The sequence below is a fragment of the Triticum urartu genome, chromosome 6A (assembly GCF_056163025.1).
Source record: "Triticum urartu cultivar PI428250 chromosome 6A, HENAU_Tu73, whole genome shotgun sequence".
Classification (NCBI taxonomy): Eukaryota; Viridiplantae; Streptophyta; class Magnoliopsida; order Poales; family Poaceae; genus Triticum; species Triticum urartu.
The window spans coordinates 600,734,888-600,750,760 of record NC_141878.1 but is presented as its reverse complement, the minus strand read 5'-3'; the positions used below and the strand labels follow the sequence as shown (position 1 = coordinate 600,750,760).

Sequence of the window (15,873 nt, the reverse complement as noted above, 5' to 3'; positions counted from 1 at the left end):
TATTTCGTGGGGCTCAGCCGGCCGCCGGGCATGGACAGAGCCGGACAACCAAAAGGATGGTCACCGGTACAAATTTAGACTAGGTCTATGTTGTATGTAATCATATGGATTTGATGATTTAAAAATAAGTATTTGGTCGTGAAAATAATTTTGTGTGTGTTGTCCAGTCACCGCTCGCAGACGCACCCGGGATCACGGCATGAGGAAAGAGCGTTCCCGGGGATCACAGTATGAGACCCGTTGTCGTCACTGATTGTCCGTTGCGCAAAGCCGATTCGTTGCAATCGGAGGTGGCCCTGGCAGGTAGGCAGTGTGACCTGGCGGATCCAATAAAATTGGAACAATATAGAGAAGATTAGCATGGCTCCCGCGCAAGGATGACACACACGAAAAAGAAGAAGCCCCAATAGATACAATTTTTTTGCGGGTGCCAGTAGATGCATTTTAGAGGGTAACACGCAATTTGCCACGGAACTCTTCAATTTTAGAGGTAATTTTTATTTTTCTCTCAAGGATTACCATGGCAATTCACATTTCCAGCATACTGGGGAGGCGGTCCAGCCAACGCAGACCTCCGCCGATGCTACTGAGTTGCCCATGTAGCCTGATTCTTTCAGTTTTGGAAGCTTCAATTTGTTTTTTTCTACCGGTTTATTTTCCATGGTTTATCTTCATGTTCTATTAATATTTTTCAAAATTAATTAGTAAATTTCTAAAATTCTATTAATATTTTTGAAAATTTGGAACATTATTTAAATTCTTGGATTTTTTTTTGCAAATTCGTATAATTTTAATCCATGAAGAGTTTTTCATACTCATGAACATTTTAAAATGCAAGATTAAAAAAATGATGACCATTTTAACATATCATGAATAATTAAAGTCATGAACATTTTTTTGAGTTTGCAAATAATTTATTCGTATTAATGAACTGATTTAAAATTTGTGAATATTTTTTAAATCTATGAATATTCTTGGAACGTATCAGTTCCACCTTAGTTAAGAAAGTTGAATTTTTGAGGGCATATATATTTGATCTACACTAGGTCACGCGTATGACAAAGTTTAGTATGGGGGTGAGAGATTTTTAGTTAAGTCTCTTCTTCATACACCTTGCAAAGTTAATCTGGCAACTTGAATGATCATACTTGATGATGAATATAGGTAACTAGAGTTTGTTCCCAAAGCCTAGAAGCCACGTAAAATAAATTTTTGAATAAACCAATTAGAGGCGTCTAACTTGGTTTTGCAGGTTGCATGTTATGTAGTATAGCCTTTGCCATATTGATGAGAACATGTATGAGATGTCTATATGATGTAATATTTAACATGACATGCGAGTAATAGCCATATGATTGTCACTTTGACATGTGTGTCAACGTTATATAATGCAATTTTTAGACAGTAGCTATAGAGATAGTGGTGATAAAATATAGATTACATGTGGTGGTGACAACTTTATCAGGCCGTAAGTGAAGTCGAAGAAGAAAAAACTGAAGAAACAAGTCATGCAGAAAAGTTCTGCCACGACAACGTTTTGTGCTGCCACGGCAACAACTATCGAAACTTGTGCCACAACATCATTTTCAAGATGCCACGACAAGGAGTTTTGGCAGGAATCTGTTTTTGCTAAAACTACTGTCACAACACAGTTTTTGGCTGCCACGACAATGCTTTTGGCTGAAATTTTGCTAAAACAAAGAGAACTTCTCTGACGAAAGAGGCTATACCATATCATGCTATTATGCTTATTCCTTATTTTTGTACCCTTTTGATTTGCGCATTAGTCATTTCTATTATGGCGGTCTCTTATTCTGAAATATCACGTAGTTATTGTTCCCTAAATATAGCACCGTCTACAACACGTATCTTTTCGGTGTCCGCGATGTTCGCATGTGTACGAACAATCAGACAGGTGTAAGGCGGGTGAAGGCCAGACGTCACAATGAGATCACATGATTGTATTGACGTCCCCGTCGACTCCGCGACGCCCCCGTCCTCGTCGCGTCGTCCCCGTCGACTCCGTGGCACCCCCGTCGCCGTCCCGGTCGCCGATCCCCTCGCTTCGCCGTCGCCGTCGCCTTTGGATCGACCTCGCCTCGCCGTCGCCGTCGCCTCGACCTTGCCCGCGCGCGCTGTGAGCCCCTCCCCCGGCCCCTCTCCTCCCTCCAATCGATCGTAGCGCACACCGGCGCCGGCGCCGGCGCCGACCGTAGCGCACACACACGCGCGCGCGCACACACACACTACATGCACACACACACACACACACACACACACACACACACACTACACACACACTAGACGCGCACACACATACAATTTTTCTGTTTTTAGCTTTTAGTTTTTTCTGTTTTTCTGTTTTTCATACAAAGTTTTAGATGAATTAATTAATTAGATTAGATTAATGTCAAATAGTATGTAGAAATGTTAGTTATAATATATATAATGTCAAATGTTATAGAAATGTTAGTTATATAGAAATGTTAGAAATTTTGGAAATGTTAGTTTTAGCTAGCTAGATGAATTAGATTAATTTCAAATTGTTAGACGATGATCGATGTTTTTTTTACTTTCTTATATTTTTAGTTATAAAATTTAGAATTTGCATATATGAAATCATCACAATCCATCATTTAAAAAATGTTACTTTACTTTTGCGGCATATAGTATTTTGTTGTCGACGATGCCCGGCCCGCATCCTCGCTGTCGACACGTCCGCGACGACGTCCTGCTTCAGAGGACCCATGTCCGGGACTGGGCTCCGCCGGGCTGGCACTGGGAGGTGCTACCTTCAGGGGCGCGACGCTTGATGAGGAACCCGGCCCCAGGTCCCGTCGTCGACCCTCATCTCCTTTGGTGGCATTCGCGTGGGCCACTTTCGGTGCGGAGGGAGCCGGCCCCGCCGGAGATGGTACGTCGCCGTGTTAGGGAGGAGGACGAGCACGTCCATCGCTACATGGCTGCTATGGACGTCAGGTTCTCCAATACCTGGCAGGTTCTTTGGGGAGATCACCCGAGCTATGATCCAGTGATGGTTCCTTCTCTTTGGGTGTCCACCGCCCGCACCTCAGGAACCGCGAGTGGCCTAGATTACTCTGTAGTATTCGATCTTTATTAGCTTGCTAGCTAGCTAGCTAGTGATGTATTCAATATTATATCTATTATTCGAGACGATGTATTCGAGATTATATCTATTATTCGAGATTATACTAAATTGTTTTATATTTCTTTTGGCATAGTTAAATAAAAGCTATGGCGGACAATACCGACAGAGAGAGAGAACAGACCATGTTCGATATCATACGCGGGCCAGATGATGATCAGAATGAAGAAGATTTTGACGGCTCCGAATTTCTAAACAACACCGGAGAGGGTGATATGATATTCGATCGCGACGACCGAGAAGATGAAGTCATGAACTACGACGAAGAACATGTTGATCCTGAAACAACAAACACCGGCGAGGTATATATATTTATATAAGCAGGAATCTGGTGATCATCGCATGTTTTAAATGAGTTGAAGATATATTAATGAATCGATCTTTCTTCTTTCAGCCATCCGGATCGAGCAAATCTTCAGGCAAAAGGACGAAACGAGGCCCGAACAAAAAGTTGAAGGAGGGCGTAATGTACAATATCGAGGCATTCAAACCTAATGGCGAACCATTAGCGCCTAAGAAGATTGCGGACAAGTTCGTTCGTCAGTGCGGAGTTCTTGTGAAGGACCAACTCCCGATCTCCCTTCAAGAATGGAGAAAGCCAGCAAATCCACGTCCAGATGTTACTTTTGTCGACGAGAATCAAAAAAATCTGCTTTGGGATACTCTCATGGAACATTTCACCCTACCAGATAATTTCACACAAGCAGATGTGCGGAAAGTCAAGGACGCTGCTTTTAGGAAGATGGCGGTTGCATTCAAGAACCACAAGAGAATGACGTGGGAGAAGTACGTCAAGGGAGGAAGGAAGACTCCGGTATTCGAGGGGATACTAGAGAATCAAAGTGCTCATTGGGACGATTTCGTGAAATTCAAGGATTCAGAATTAGCTAAGGAACGGTCGAGAATAAACAAGAAGAATGCCGAAAAAAAGGATAAGTTCCATAAGCTGGGGCCAGGTGGCTACGCGGTGGCAATGCCTAAGTGGGATAAGTCTGAGAAAGAGATGGAGGATGCAGGTGTCACTCCGGTTACTAAGAGCTGGCCCCCCAGGTGCAGGACTTGGTTCTATGCACATGGGGGGGAGTTGGACCCGAAGACAGGCAATATTTCGACGAAGGCATGTCTGAACGGAGCCGGCGATGCGCTACTTGTTGCAATAGAAGAGGCTCGATCGGGGGTGTTCCAGCCCAACAGAGAGAACGATGAACTTACGCGTGCCTTGGGAAATCCTGAACACCCGGGAAGAACACGAGGCAAAGGCGCTCTTCCGTGGTATGAGGGGTTTTCGGACTGGAACGCCGACTACAGAACCCGTGCGAGAAAGAAGATTGCGGAGGAGAAGAAGAGGAAGATGGAGGAGGAGCAGAGGAAGCGGGACTATGAACGCCTTCAAGGCCTAGAAGCAAGTCAAGCGGAATTGGCAGCTAAATTCCAGCGGCAGCAGGAGCAGATCGACTCACTTAGCCAGCAAAGGGGGTCTCAGCATCTGCAGCAGCTAGCGGATGATCCAGCATTGGATACCACCGCCCCATCCATGTCGAGAAGCAGCGTGGGTTCCACCCCGGGCGACGCAGTAGTGCTGGATAGATACCCCGTGGATGACATCACGGAGAACACTAACTGCGAGCTACACTTCAAAATGAAGAACATATCCATGAAGGTGGCGGACGCCGTTGCTTTTTCAAATTCCCCCGAGGCAACCTTCCATTGCAACCCGATTCCAGCGGGCTATGCTCGTGTCTTGGTTGATGAGGTGGTGGACCCATATTCGGAGCTACAACTTGACATTCCTGGAGGTGACGACGAGCACACATTGGGAGAGGCCATACATCGTGTCATCCTATGGAGAAAGGATTGCATCATCTTTCGAAGGCCACCAACACCGCGTCACCCGACTCCTCGTCAAAGTCCGCCACCGAGTCAGCAGACTCCCGCTCCTCCAAGTCCACCAACGCGTGAGGCCACTCCTCCTCCTCCAAGTCCGGCAAAGTGTCAGGCCACTGCTCCTCCAAGTCCGACACAGCGTCAGACGTCCACTCCTCCTCCAAGTCCGGCACAACCTCAGGCCACTGCAAATCCGGCACAGCTTCAGGCCACTCCTCCTCGTCCAACTCAGCCCCGTCAGCCGTCTCCGCCGCCTCAGCAGTCGCAGAAGAGACACCCCGCAGCTATGGTGCGTAGCGGTACGAGTCGAGATCATAGTACAGGAAGTACAGGCGGAGGCAAGCGATATAAATATGGTCCAAACCTCACTACTCCTCTTCCTGTGAGGGCTTACGACAGGACCAAGGAGCAAACCAATGCCATAGTGCAGGCAGAAGTCGACGCCCATTTTGGACTGAAACCGCCACCGCCGCCAAGGGAGAAAGTGCCTGTGGAAGTAGTTGACCACTTCATTCGTATGGCTCAACCACCAGCTCCTAAGTCTGTTGACTCAGACAATGAGCGCCCATCAGGAAGTTACATCGACGACGTCTACAGAAGGAGGCGAGCTCAAGCTCGAGCAAACAACAAGCAGCTGCCAAAAAATGCGGGAAAACCGTTGCCCAGCTGGGAAAACACGCGGCGCAATCGACCCCCCCCCCCCCCCCCCCGCTTGTTGTGCCGCCAACAACACGTGACAGTACGCCCGCCCAATATTATTGTGGCCAAACAGTTTACGTTCCCGAGGTGGGCGATGTGGTAATAACCCAGGAGCATATAATGCAGGCTGAAGAACTCAAGATCACTGTTGGACAACTCCTTGAGATCGAGGACATGCCTGGGATTACAGAGGTGGAAATAAAACGGAAATATGTCCGGGGCCAACCTTTGGTCGAGCCAGAAGATGTCAACAAGCTCCCAACGAGAATGTATGAATTGCATCAATGGTACATGGACATTACCAAGAGATCCAATCAAGAGTCCCTCATGGTGAATGTCAAGAAGGATGATTACTACCATGAGAAAGTTGTGGCCGTTGAGTATCCTGAACTGTTTCAGTTATACAATCAAGACGCACTCGACAAATCTATCGTCAGTTGCTATTGTCTGTAAGTGATTTCTTTCTGTAATTTAAGTCTCAAGCTAGCTGTAGTGATCCTTTTGATCAATCATTACCTGTAATTATCCTCACTATATTCTTTTCTGTGGTATTATGCAGGATGAAGATGTATGAAATGAGAAAAGGTGGACGCTATGGCATTGGGTTCATTGACCTAAACACCGTTAATGAATACACATGGAAAATGAACAAGCATCAAGAAAAAGAGGTAGAGGACAGCATGCTAGAGTTCTTGAAGCGCCACAAATACAATGAAGATATACGACTTCCTTACAACTTCCAGTGAGTCACACTTTCTTGTACTACAAATTCTCTGTTTTTGCCTACTAGCTAGCTACATGTTTTTGCTTACATATGCCCGCTTAATTAAGACATGCAAACGTGTGTGCATGCATATTTCACTAGATCTTGTGTATCATTAAAGTTGACGCCGGAACAGTTGAAATACTGGACTCGCTACTCAAAGCAAATAGTGACTATAACATCTTGTTTGGGATAGTCAACAGGTAATTTCAATCATTATTTACTATATATCTCGGCCTATTTAGTTCGTCATTAATTTCATGATATGAACTATTTAATAACCCCTTTATTCATTTTCTTTGTCGGCGGGCAGGGCTTGGGCAAGGTTCATCAGCGTCACGGAAGGCGAATGGAAACCAAAGCTGAAATGGTTTCGATCCAAGGTAAGTAATTAAGTAGTACTAGCTAGCTAGCTAGCTGCCATCTCTTTAATTATCATGCTTGATTAATTATTATCTGATCGAATTAAATTCCATTCTCGTAATAAAGGCCCTGAAGCAGGCGCAGGGGACTGATCTGTGTGCATTCTGCGTTTGCGAGAACATTCGCATGATGGCGTCCGAAAGGAGCAGATCTCAAAGACAGGAATGGGTACGCTTGTCAGAACACTATTCACAATTTTTACACCATTATCGATATCTAGTCACACAACTAATACACATGCATATTGATCTCCTTCTTAACAGTTCAAAGAGGTGCGGGACAAGCTCCTACCAACGGAGCGCGTAGAAGCACTTCAAGAGGAAATAGCGGGATTTTTGCTCGACCAGGTCATAAATCCGAAGGGAGAATACTATTACCCGCTACCGCCCCCATGAACCACTTCCAATTGTCATCGTACTCCGAAGGCACCAATTAGGCTAATGCCACTGGCTCCGAAGGCAACATGCATATGTAGGAGAAATTGTATATAGCTATACATGTGTGTATGTGTAAATTAATATGGTGGTTTGTGAGACATTGATGATATATATATATATGATTGGTTCTACTAGAAATTATATATATATATATATATATATATATATATATATATATATATATATATATATATATATGCATAACGTGTACAATGTGTAGTACCGTAAAATACCAGCAAACGAAAAAGAATAAAATGGAAAACACAAAATTAAATGAAAAAGAAATCATAAAACCAAAAACCCCACAACCATTTAGTACCGGTTGGTGTTACCAACCGGTACTAAAGGGCTCCCGGCCCCCGGAGCTGGCTCGTGCCACGTGGATCCCCTTTAGCACCGGTTCGTGCTGAACCGGTACTAAAGGGGGGGGGGGGTTTAGTGCCGAAACTTTAGTGCCGGTTCCATAACCGGCACTAAAGGCCCTTACGAACCGGTGCTAATGGTCCGTTTTCTACTAGTGATCTTATACTGACACTGAAAGAATAAGCTTTTGGAGTAAATGACTATTCAGAAATGTTTATCGTTATGTTTGACAGATGAGTACTCAAACTCTTTTCTCTCCACATTTACCATTGGAAGAAGAAAGGGTCAATTACATTTGTGACCTTAACTAGATCCCACTACTCAAATAAGCCCCTAATTCCAAAGTGTGCTCAAATTTGCCCATCTACCGTTATGGGGTTATAGAATACCCATGAACGTTGTTTTTGTTAGGTCTTCTCTGCTTTATAAGCTTCACAACGTTTAGCTGCCTATGCTTTCCGTTCTTTTGTAGCATTCCTAAGCATCTCCACGGATGGCAGTTCCTGTTGTTGGGTATTTATGGTTTTAAGGAAAATAAATATTTCCACAGATGGTACAAAAGAACAAAAAGCACCATGTGAAAACAATTTTCAGGAACGCCAAAAAAATTGGTTCATCCAATTTACAAGGTGAGTACTCTATTACATATTCTTACATTTTCATGTGAAATCTTCATGCTAGCTACATGTAGTGCTCATGCAGGATGGTTACGAGTCAACGGAGATTTTTTTACTATAATTGCCCAAGTACTGCACGAATGAAGCCGAAGACAATATTCCTGACACTATAGGGAATTATCTTCAGCGCATCAAGTAGATCTTAACACATAACAAATCATTAGTTGGATCATTGCTCTCTGTGTATATGTTGCCAAATTGCATTTTTAACGAAAATACATTGCAACTGAATTGAAAATGATGAAGATGCAAGTGAAGTGGGATAATGGAAGTACATTGCATCAAGTTCCTTTTTCGATTGTTGCTATAATATTTTTTCTATACATGTGAAATTTGAAATGCATTACATTTACATATGCAACCAACAAAAAGATTTAAAGGCCCGTGGCAACGCACAGGCCTTCTACTAGTAATGAAGTAAGGTCAAAGTATATCACAGGAGCAGAGCGCACAACTACTCATCGACTCGTGTGAATGTACTAGTGGCTTAGTGGCAGGCAACCCTGCGAGGAATTTTCCCGCCAAAAAAAACCCTGCAGGAATTGTTTATGTACTAGGCAGACATCATCAGACAAGAGATTATATTCAGTTGGTGGTTGAAGTGAGGCTTAATCTAATCCATGGCCTGTGGTTGAGTTGGTTAGGTGGACAGTGGTATCCCCAACCCACCAGGATTCAAATCCTGGTGCTCGCATTATTTCTGGATTTATTTCAGGATTTCCGGCGATGCGCTTTCAGTGGGAGGAGACGTTCCCGTCGACGACGAGGCGCCTACGGTGACTTCGTAAATCTTAAGATGATATGCCGGCTCAGTCTTTCGGAGGTGCTCATAGAGGTAGGGTGTGCGTGTGTGTGTTCATAGGAGTGACTGTATGCGCGTGTATATGAGCGCTTGTGTCTGTACTGATGCTCAAAAAAAAAACAATTGGTGTCGTAATCCTCTTTTTAGGTACTGTACACCCTTAATTTGTGGTCAATATATTATTCCACTAGCGATTGCCATTGGGATTGGGGGAAGATTCTCCAACAACAGCCTGCAAATCAGGGAGGACAGGTTGCCCTTAATCCGGGACTATTATTCTAATTATCATCATACCGAGCATTGTCGAAAATTTCAATGTACCGACAAAACTTTGACCTGTTTCAAATCTGTATCAATTACAAGTCATCATTTGATAGGAAACCCTTGTGCAATTGGAAACTGTTCTAAATGTGTGCATCACATTTGGGACTGCAATCTTTTTATAGTCATGGGGCAAGAGGTATGGCCCAGGCTGAATACACAATCAGTAAGGAAAGAAGCCTCGAAACCTGGCGGAGAGGAGAGACATCAGACATGGGCCTACCTTTCAACCTCTCGCCCGCTGGATGGATATTGTGTCATTGCTGGGCCATAAGGAATTTAATAGACACAGGCCCACTTGTCCTGATCAAAAGAGAAATGGCCTCCAGGAGAAACCATCATTTGTATATGGCCGAAAGATCCTCCAATGTCAAAAGGGGTGACGTGGTAGAAAAACACACAGTGCAAATTTATGGAGGACTGGAAAATCACTCTCACACAAAATATTAATAGATTAGAGTTTGTACAGTAAAAGTTTGAAACTGCAGAGTAATAAAATTATATTATTTGAGACTGTAACACGGACAAACGTAGAGCAAGTAGATATTAGGTTTTTTTGGGGGGCGGGAAGATGCAAGCTGGTTGGACAAATGATCTAGATTAATTCTGGGCAACTGGGGTCTCGAGTATTGATACCAATGTGTCAATATTGACAGCGAGATTATCATTTAGCTACTGTCGTGGTTACAACTATGGCCTTCCACTGGTTGTTCAAGCAAACCCACAACAAACGTACCCACTCATACTTGTTATGATACCATTGCTTGCGAAATTCAGCTGCGAATGGACCCAGCAGCTTCTTTTCAGGACGGAATTAGACCTTTTAGCGGCTGCTGGCTTTGAGGTAGAAAATCGTTTCCTGTGTGTGTGTGTGTGTGGGGGGGGGGGGGGGGGGGGGGCTGTAACGTACTTGTGGGTGGCAAACCAACTTTTTACGCTGAATGAGAGAGGGAAGGGAATCGTGTCTGCCCCTGCATTTGCTTGGTCTGTTTTGTGTTAATTAACATGATGATTAGATTAGTATTTGTTAGTTTGTTCTCCTTTTTTGTGCCGAGTGGGAGGAGGGTACCCCGCTTTCAGGTCCCAAGTCCTCTTTTCTCATTGTTTGTCTATCCCCTATCCTGGATAGCAGAGCACTGAAGATAGTCAACTTTGTTGTGCTGCGTGTGCTTTCTGCCTCGCTCATCTGTCCTTTTACTCCCCTAATGGTCCCTGCTGCTGCTAATCCAGTTGCAATAGATAAGGGCGATTAAAATTCTGAAACTAAAATGTTTTAACTTGATGCAACTTTCCTTCTAGTGCCGGTTTGCTCTTCGGTTTCCACGAAAATGAAATAAAAACGTGGTTTTCTCTTCGGTTTCTGCAAAAATAAAATTAAAAATTGGTTTGCTCTTCAGTTTATCACATCACATCAGCTGGTAGTAGAGGCAGCGCGAGAGAAGTGTGAATGTGTCATGATTGTCATGCAGGCGCACATGTAATATGAAAAAAGTGGCCTGATTGGTTGCCTGCTGGTAAAAAAGAAGGAAGAAGAAGAGAAGAGTAAAAAAAAGGCAAAAGCTGCTTGAAATGATGCGCACCGCATTCTCCGAGATTCTGAATCGCTCCTTTCCGAGGTCTATGCATGAAGTGGCGCCTTTCCGAGCTGGAATGATTCAGTTTGTCTGTTTGTTTCGGTGCTATGATCAACAGTAGAAGCTACTAATAGCACTAGAATCGCTTCTTGTTGTCTCTGATGGATGGCATTGTTCTTGTATGAAGGAGTACTACTACTCCTGTTTCAGGAAGTCATTTTTCAGCCTCTGAAAGTTATGGCGATGATTTGTTTTAATTCCCGCGCACGCCGATGCGCTGTGGACTGCTCCGTCCGTTTGTTTGGTCGTGCGCGTTGTCGCCAAGGTAAAAATATTTGCCCCCTTTGATCATTTTAGTTGCTCGCTTCCACTTAACTTTAGTATTTCCTTCATTTTTATATACAAGGCCACAAACCCAGGGCTGACACCTAATATCTTTCTTGATTTCAGTCCAGATACGTGATAATGATATATAATCAGCAGCGACCCAGGGCTTGGACCAAAATGGCCAGGCAGGTTGCCATCTTTTTCTACATGCATGCAGATGTCCGTGCGTCGCAACGGGAGAAACTAACTCTCACACACCTCTAGCAAATCATCTTTTTATTGCGGGTCCTCTAGCAAGTCATCTGTGTTGCCGCTTCTTCTCTTTGTCATCATCGTCAATGGTGGTCACCTGTCTATCTATTTATGAGAAATGTGATCAATCCCTAGGCGGTGAGCTCGGTCATTACACTCTACCATGTTGATTTCACAAGCCCCTCCTTGCACCAACTTGTAATTCCTCGTGAGTTGCAACTGTCACTTTCATCTTCACGTGGTTGAACATCAATATGTCTTGACATATCAGGTGAAGCATTTTCTTAGGGATAATTAGTTTTATGCCTCTAATTGTGTCCTACTCGGCTGTTTTACCGCTAATTTCTAAAAGCCATCAGTTCTGTCCAAGTCATTTCGCTCCTCTTATGCTTTTGCTCTTGATCGTTTGACCGTCACTTTGAAAACTTCATAACAAATTCATACTAAATCTGAAAATTGCAAATAAGATACTAAAATGTTCAGAAAAACGTCACCTATATGTCAATGTCATTTGCATTCATGATAAAAATGTTGGAAAGTGCCCATCCGAGCTTTAGCTCTTATGATACCACCATGGACAATAAATTCTAATTTTTTTGGAAAGTTCAAAAAAAACATTGGGGGCAAAGAACGACAAATGTTATAAGTGCTTGCCAAGTTTCATCAGGGAATGACATTCGTGGAACTCATCGCAAAAAAAAAAGAAAACAATCAACATTCCAAAATAGATGTTTTTTTGCCACGACTTCCACAAATGTCATTCCCTGATGAAACTTGGCAAGCACTTTAAACATTTGTCATTCTTTGCCACCAATGTTTTTTTGAACTTTTTAATATTTTATTGTTCATGGTGGTAACATAAGAGCTAAAACTCGAATGGGCACTTTCCAACACTTTTGTCATGAATTCAAATGACATTGACGTATAAGTGATGTTTTTCCGAATATTTCAGTATCTTATTTGCATTTTTTTGATTTAGTACGAATTTGCGATGAAGTTTTCAAAGTGACGGTCAAACGGTTAAAAGGCAAAATCATAGGAGGAGCGAAGTAACTTGGACAGAACCGATGGCTTTTGGAAATTAGGGGTAAACAGCCGAGTGGGACACAATTAGGGGCATAAAACTAATTATGCCATTTTTACCCCAAATTTCGAAAACCCCTCAGTTCTGCCCAAGCAACTTCGCTCCTCTTATGCTTTTACCCTTTGACCTTTTGACCGTTACTTTGTAAACTTCATAGCAACTTCATACTAACATGGGAAAATGCACATAAGATATCAAAATGTTTAGAAAAACATCACCTATATGCGCTTGTCATTTGCATTCATGACAAAGATTTTGAACTCACTATCTTTACATCCAGAGAGAGGAACGACCTAACTACTGGAACGTCGAATCACTTGTGCATAGAAACTTTCTTTGTTCTATTTATACTTTCCCTAGTTCGCCGAAGCTTCGGTTTACAAAGCATCCATCCGTTCTTTTTCGTTGCGAGTTTTTCATAAACCGGTTTTGTGTGTTTTTTTCTCTCTTTTCTGTTTCTTTTCTGTAATCTTTTCCCCTTTTCTTTACTTTTTTCTTTATGATTGTTTTTTCTTTCCTTAAAATGCATGAGCAATTTCAAATCTGATGAACTTTTTTTCAAATTTGATGAACTTTTTGTGAAATTGATGAATTCTTTTTAAGATCGATGATCTTTTTTACTAATTTGATGAACTTTTATTCAAATGGATGAACTTTTTTCAAATTTGATGATGTTTTTTTTCATTTGTTTCAAATTCAATGAAGTTTTCTCATACCTTTCGTTTTTTTCTCAAATTTGTGAATTTTTTTGAAATTTGTGAACATTTTTCAAAAGCCATGAACATTTTTGAATTCAGATTGTTTTTAGTTTTTTGCGAATTTTTATTTTTTTCATCCGTTTTCAAAGTGAATTGTTGACTGCAACTATTCTAGCGCGAGCGCCATTATCCGCAAATGTCGCTTATAACGCCGATTAGGAGCTCCTGGTAGACCATAGACTGTTTATTATCGCAGTTTCTGAGAGTAGAGCATGAACCATTTCACTTTTATTGCAGCGCATGATGGATAATCAGCAGCAGCAGCTGTACCATCAACAGCGACCCGCGGCCGCTTGTGCAGTTTGGATCACATCAACAATACTGCTACATGCCGTGACTTGCAAGATCAACGCTCGAGTTAGCACAGTTTGCCAGTTCTACTAACTAGTCGTAGTAGCCTCGTGTGTGTCTTTACTCTTTACAATGCGTGTGAAATGAAGGCACAAGGGTTGGACCAAAATGGTCAGGCAAATTGACACCCGTTCCCAACTGTTACTACAACGGGCGACTTCCTCGTTTCGCTTTCAAGTCAGAGAGGCTATATCGGATCGATTTTGCCATTCATCACTGCTCCCAGTAAGTGACTCAGTACCTCAATCTGTCATGTGTCTATTCCAACCGTCTATGTATGGACTGGTGATGGGAGGCATAAACATCACCATTCCATGGCTATTAGAGCATCTACTACCCGACGCCCCATATCCATCCCAAACGCCCGGCCGGGCTATCCAGTCACCGCCTAAACCTAAAATTGTCACCCAAACAGACCTGTCAAATCTGGTCAAACATCCGGATTAACCGACACTCTTCATATCCAGTTCATATCTGAGGTGGATATGGGGCGCCCGGGCGCACCCGGACACGCTCGTCACGTAGGACCGACCCACTATGGCTCACCCGACCCCACACATATTGAACATTATCTGCACTCTAGACGAAACCCCAGCCGCATTTTACTCCACTACACTCTCCTCCGCCCACAAGCCCCCATTCGGCTATCCCCGACCTTCTCCACCATTGCAGGCAACGGATCTGTGTCCTACACCTCCCGATCCATTGGCTGGAAGTTCCTCCAACGTGGCCCCAAGGAGGAGATGGCCACCTGCTTTGTGCTCCCCCGCTCCCTGGAGGAGTCCACCAGGCAGCGATCGAACTCCATCTGGCGGGAATTCATTGTATCCGCCAAAATGGCATATAAATTTGGCCCTAGGGTTGTCGCCGCTGCCTCAAGGGAGGTGGTGCGGTTTGTTTGGTGTCTGAACGCCGTGGTGGATGCGCAACCTCTGCGTTGGCGCCGAGGCGGAGGCGCACAACTGCTTAACGTCGACACAAATATGGTGCGACGTGCCCGCCATGCGAGGCAGCGGGTGTGAGAGTTCGCGACAGTCTTCGCGGCAGACGCCGACGAGGCACAGTCGCTCTCTCCGGGGCCGGATATGGTGCCCGACAACCCCTAGCATCACAACCGCGTAGCGATGGACGTGTTCGCTCAGACCACGACGGATCCACCGGCGATGTGCAGGCACAAGCTCAAATAAGGAAGAGTATGACATGGGAGACGGCGGTGGCTCATGTTCCATGTCCTACTCTACCTCGTCGGCAATCGACCCTCTATTTCGTGGGGCTCAGCCGGCCGCCGGGCATGGACAGAGCCGGATAACCAAAAGGATGGTCACCGGTACAAATTTAGACTAGGTCTATGTTGTATGTAATCATATGGATTTGATGATTTAAAAATAAGTATTTGGTCGTGAAAATAATTTTGTGTGTGTTGTCCAGTCACCGCTCGCAGACGCACCCGGGATCACGGCATGAGGAAAGAGCGTTCCCGGGGATCACAGTATGAGACCCGTTGTCGTCACTGATTGTCCGTTGCGCAAAGCCGATTCGTTGCAATCGGAGGTTGCCCTGGCAGGTAGGCAGTGTGACCTGGCGGATCCAATAAAATTGGAACAATATAGAGAAAATTAGCATGGCTCCCGCGCAAGGATGACACACACGAAAAAGAAGAAGCCCCAATAGATACATTTTTTTTGCGGGTGCCAGTAGATGCATTTTAGAGGGTAACACGCAATTTGCCACGGAACTCTTCAATTTTAGAGGTAATTTTTATTTTTCTCTCAAGGATTATCATGGCAATTCACATTTCCAGCATACCGGGGAGGCGGTCCAGCCAACGCAGACCTCCGCCGATGCTACTGAGTTGCCCATGTAGCCTGATTCTTTCAGTTTTGGAAGCTTCAATTTGTTTTTTTTCTACCGGTTTATTTTCCATGGTTTATCTTCATGTTCTATTAATATTTTTCAAAATTAATTAGTAAATTTCTAAAATTCTATTAATAT

At 43.8% G+C, this 15,873-nt stretch overlaps 2 non-coding genes across 2 annotated transcripts; both read left to right on the top strand.

Moving 5' to 3' along the window:
- Nucleotides 1–308: 308 nt before the first annotated feature.
- On the top strand, nt 309–412 carry LOC147967115 (U6 spliceosomal RNA). Its single transcript, XR_015609589.1, has one exon. It is a non-coding gene; the product is annotated as a U6 spliceosomal RNA (small nuclear RNA).
- Nucleotides 413–15,450: 15,038 nt separating this feature from the next.
- Nucleotides 15,451–15,554, top strand: LOC147967114 (U6 spliceosomal RNA). The gene has a single exon (XR_015609590.1). It is a non-coding gene; the product is annotated as a U6 spliceosomal RNA (small nuclear RNA).
- The last annotated feature ends 319 nt before the right edge of the window (nt 15,555–15,873 follow it).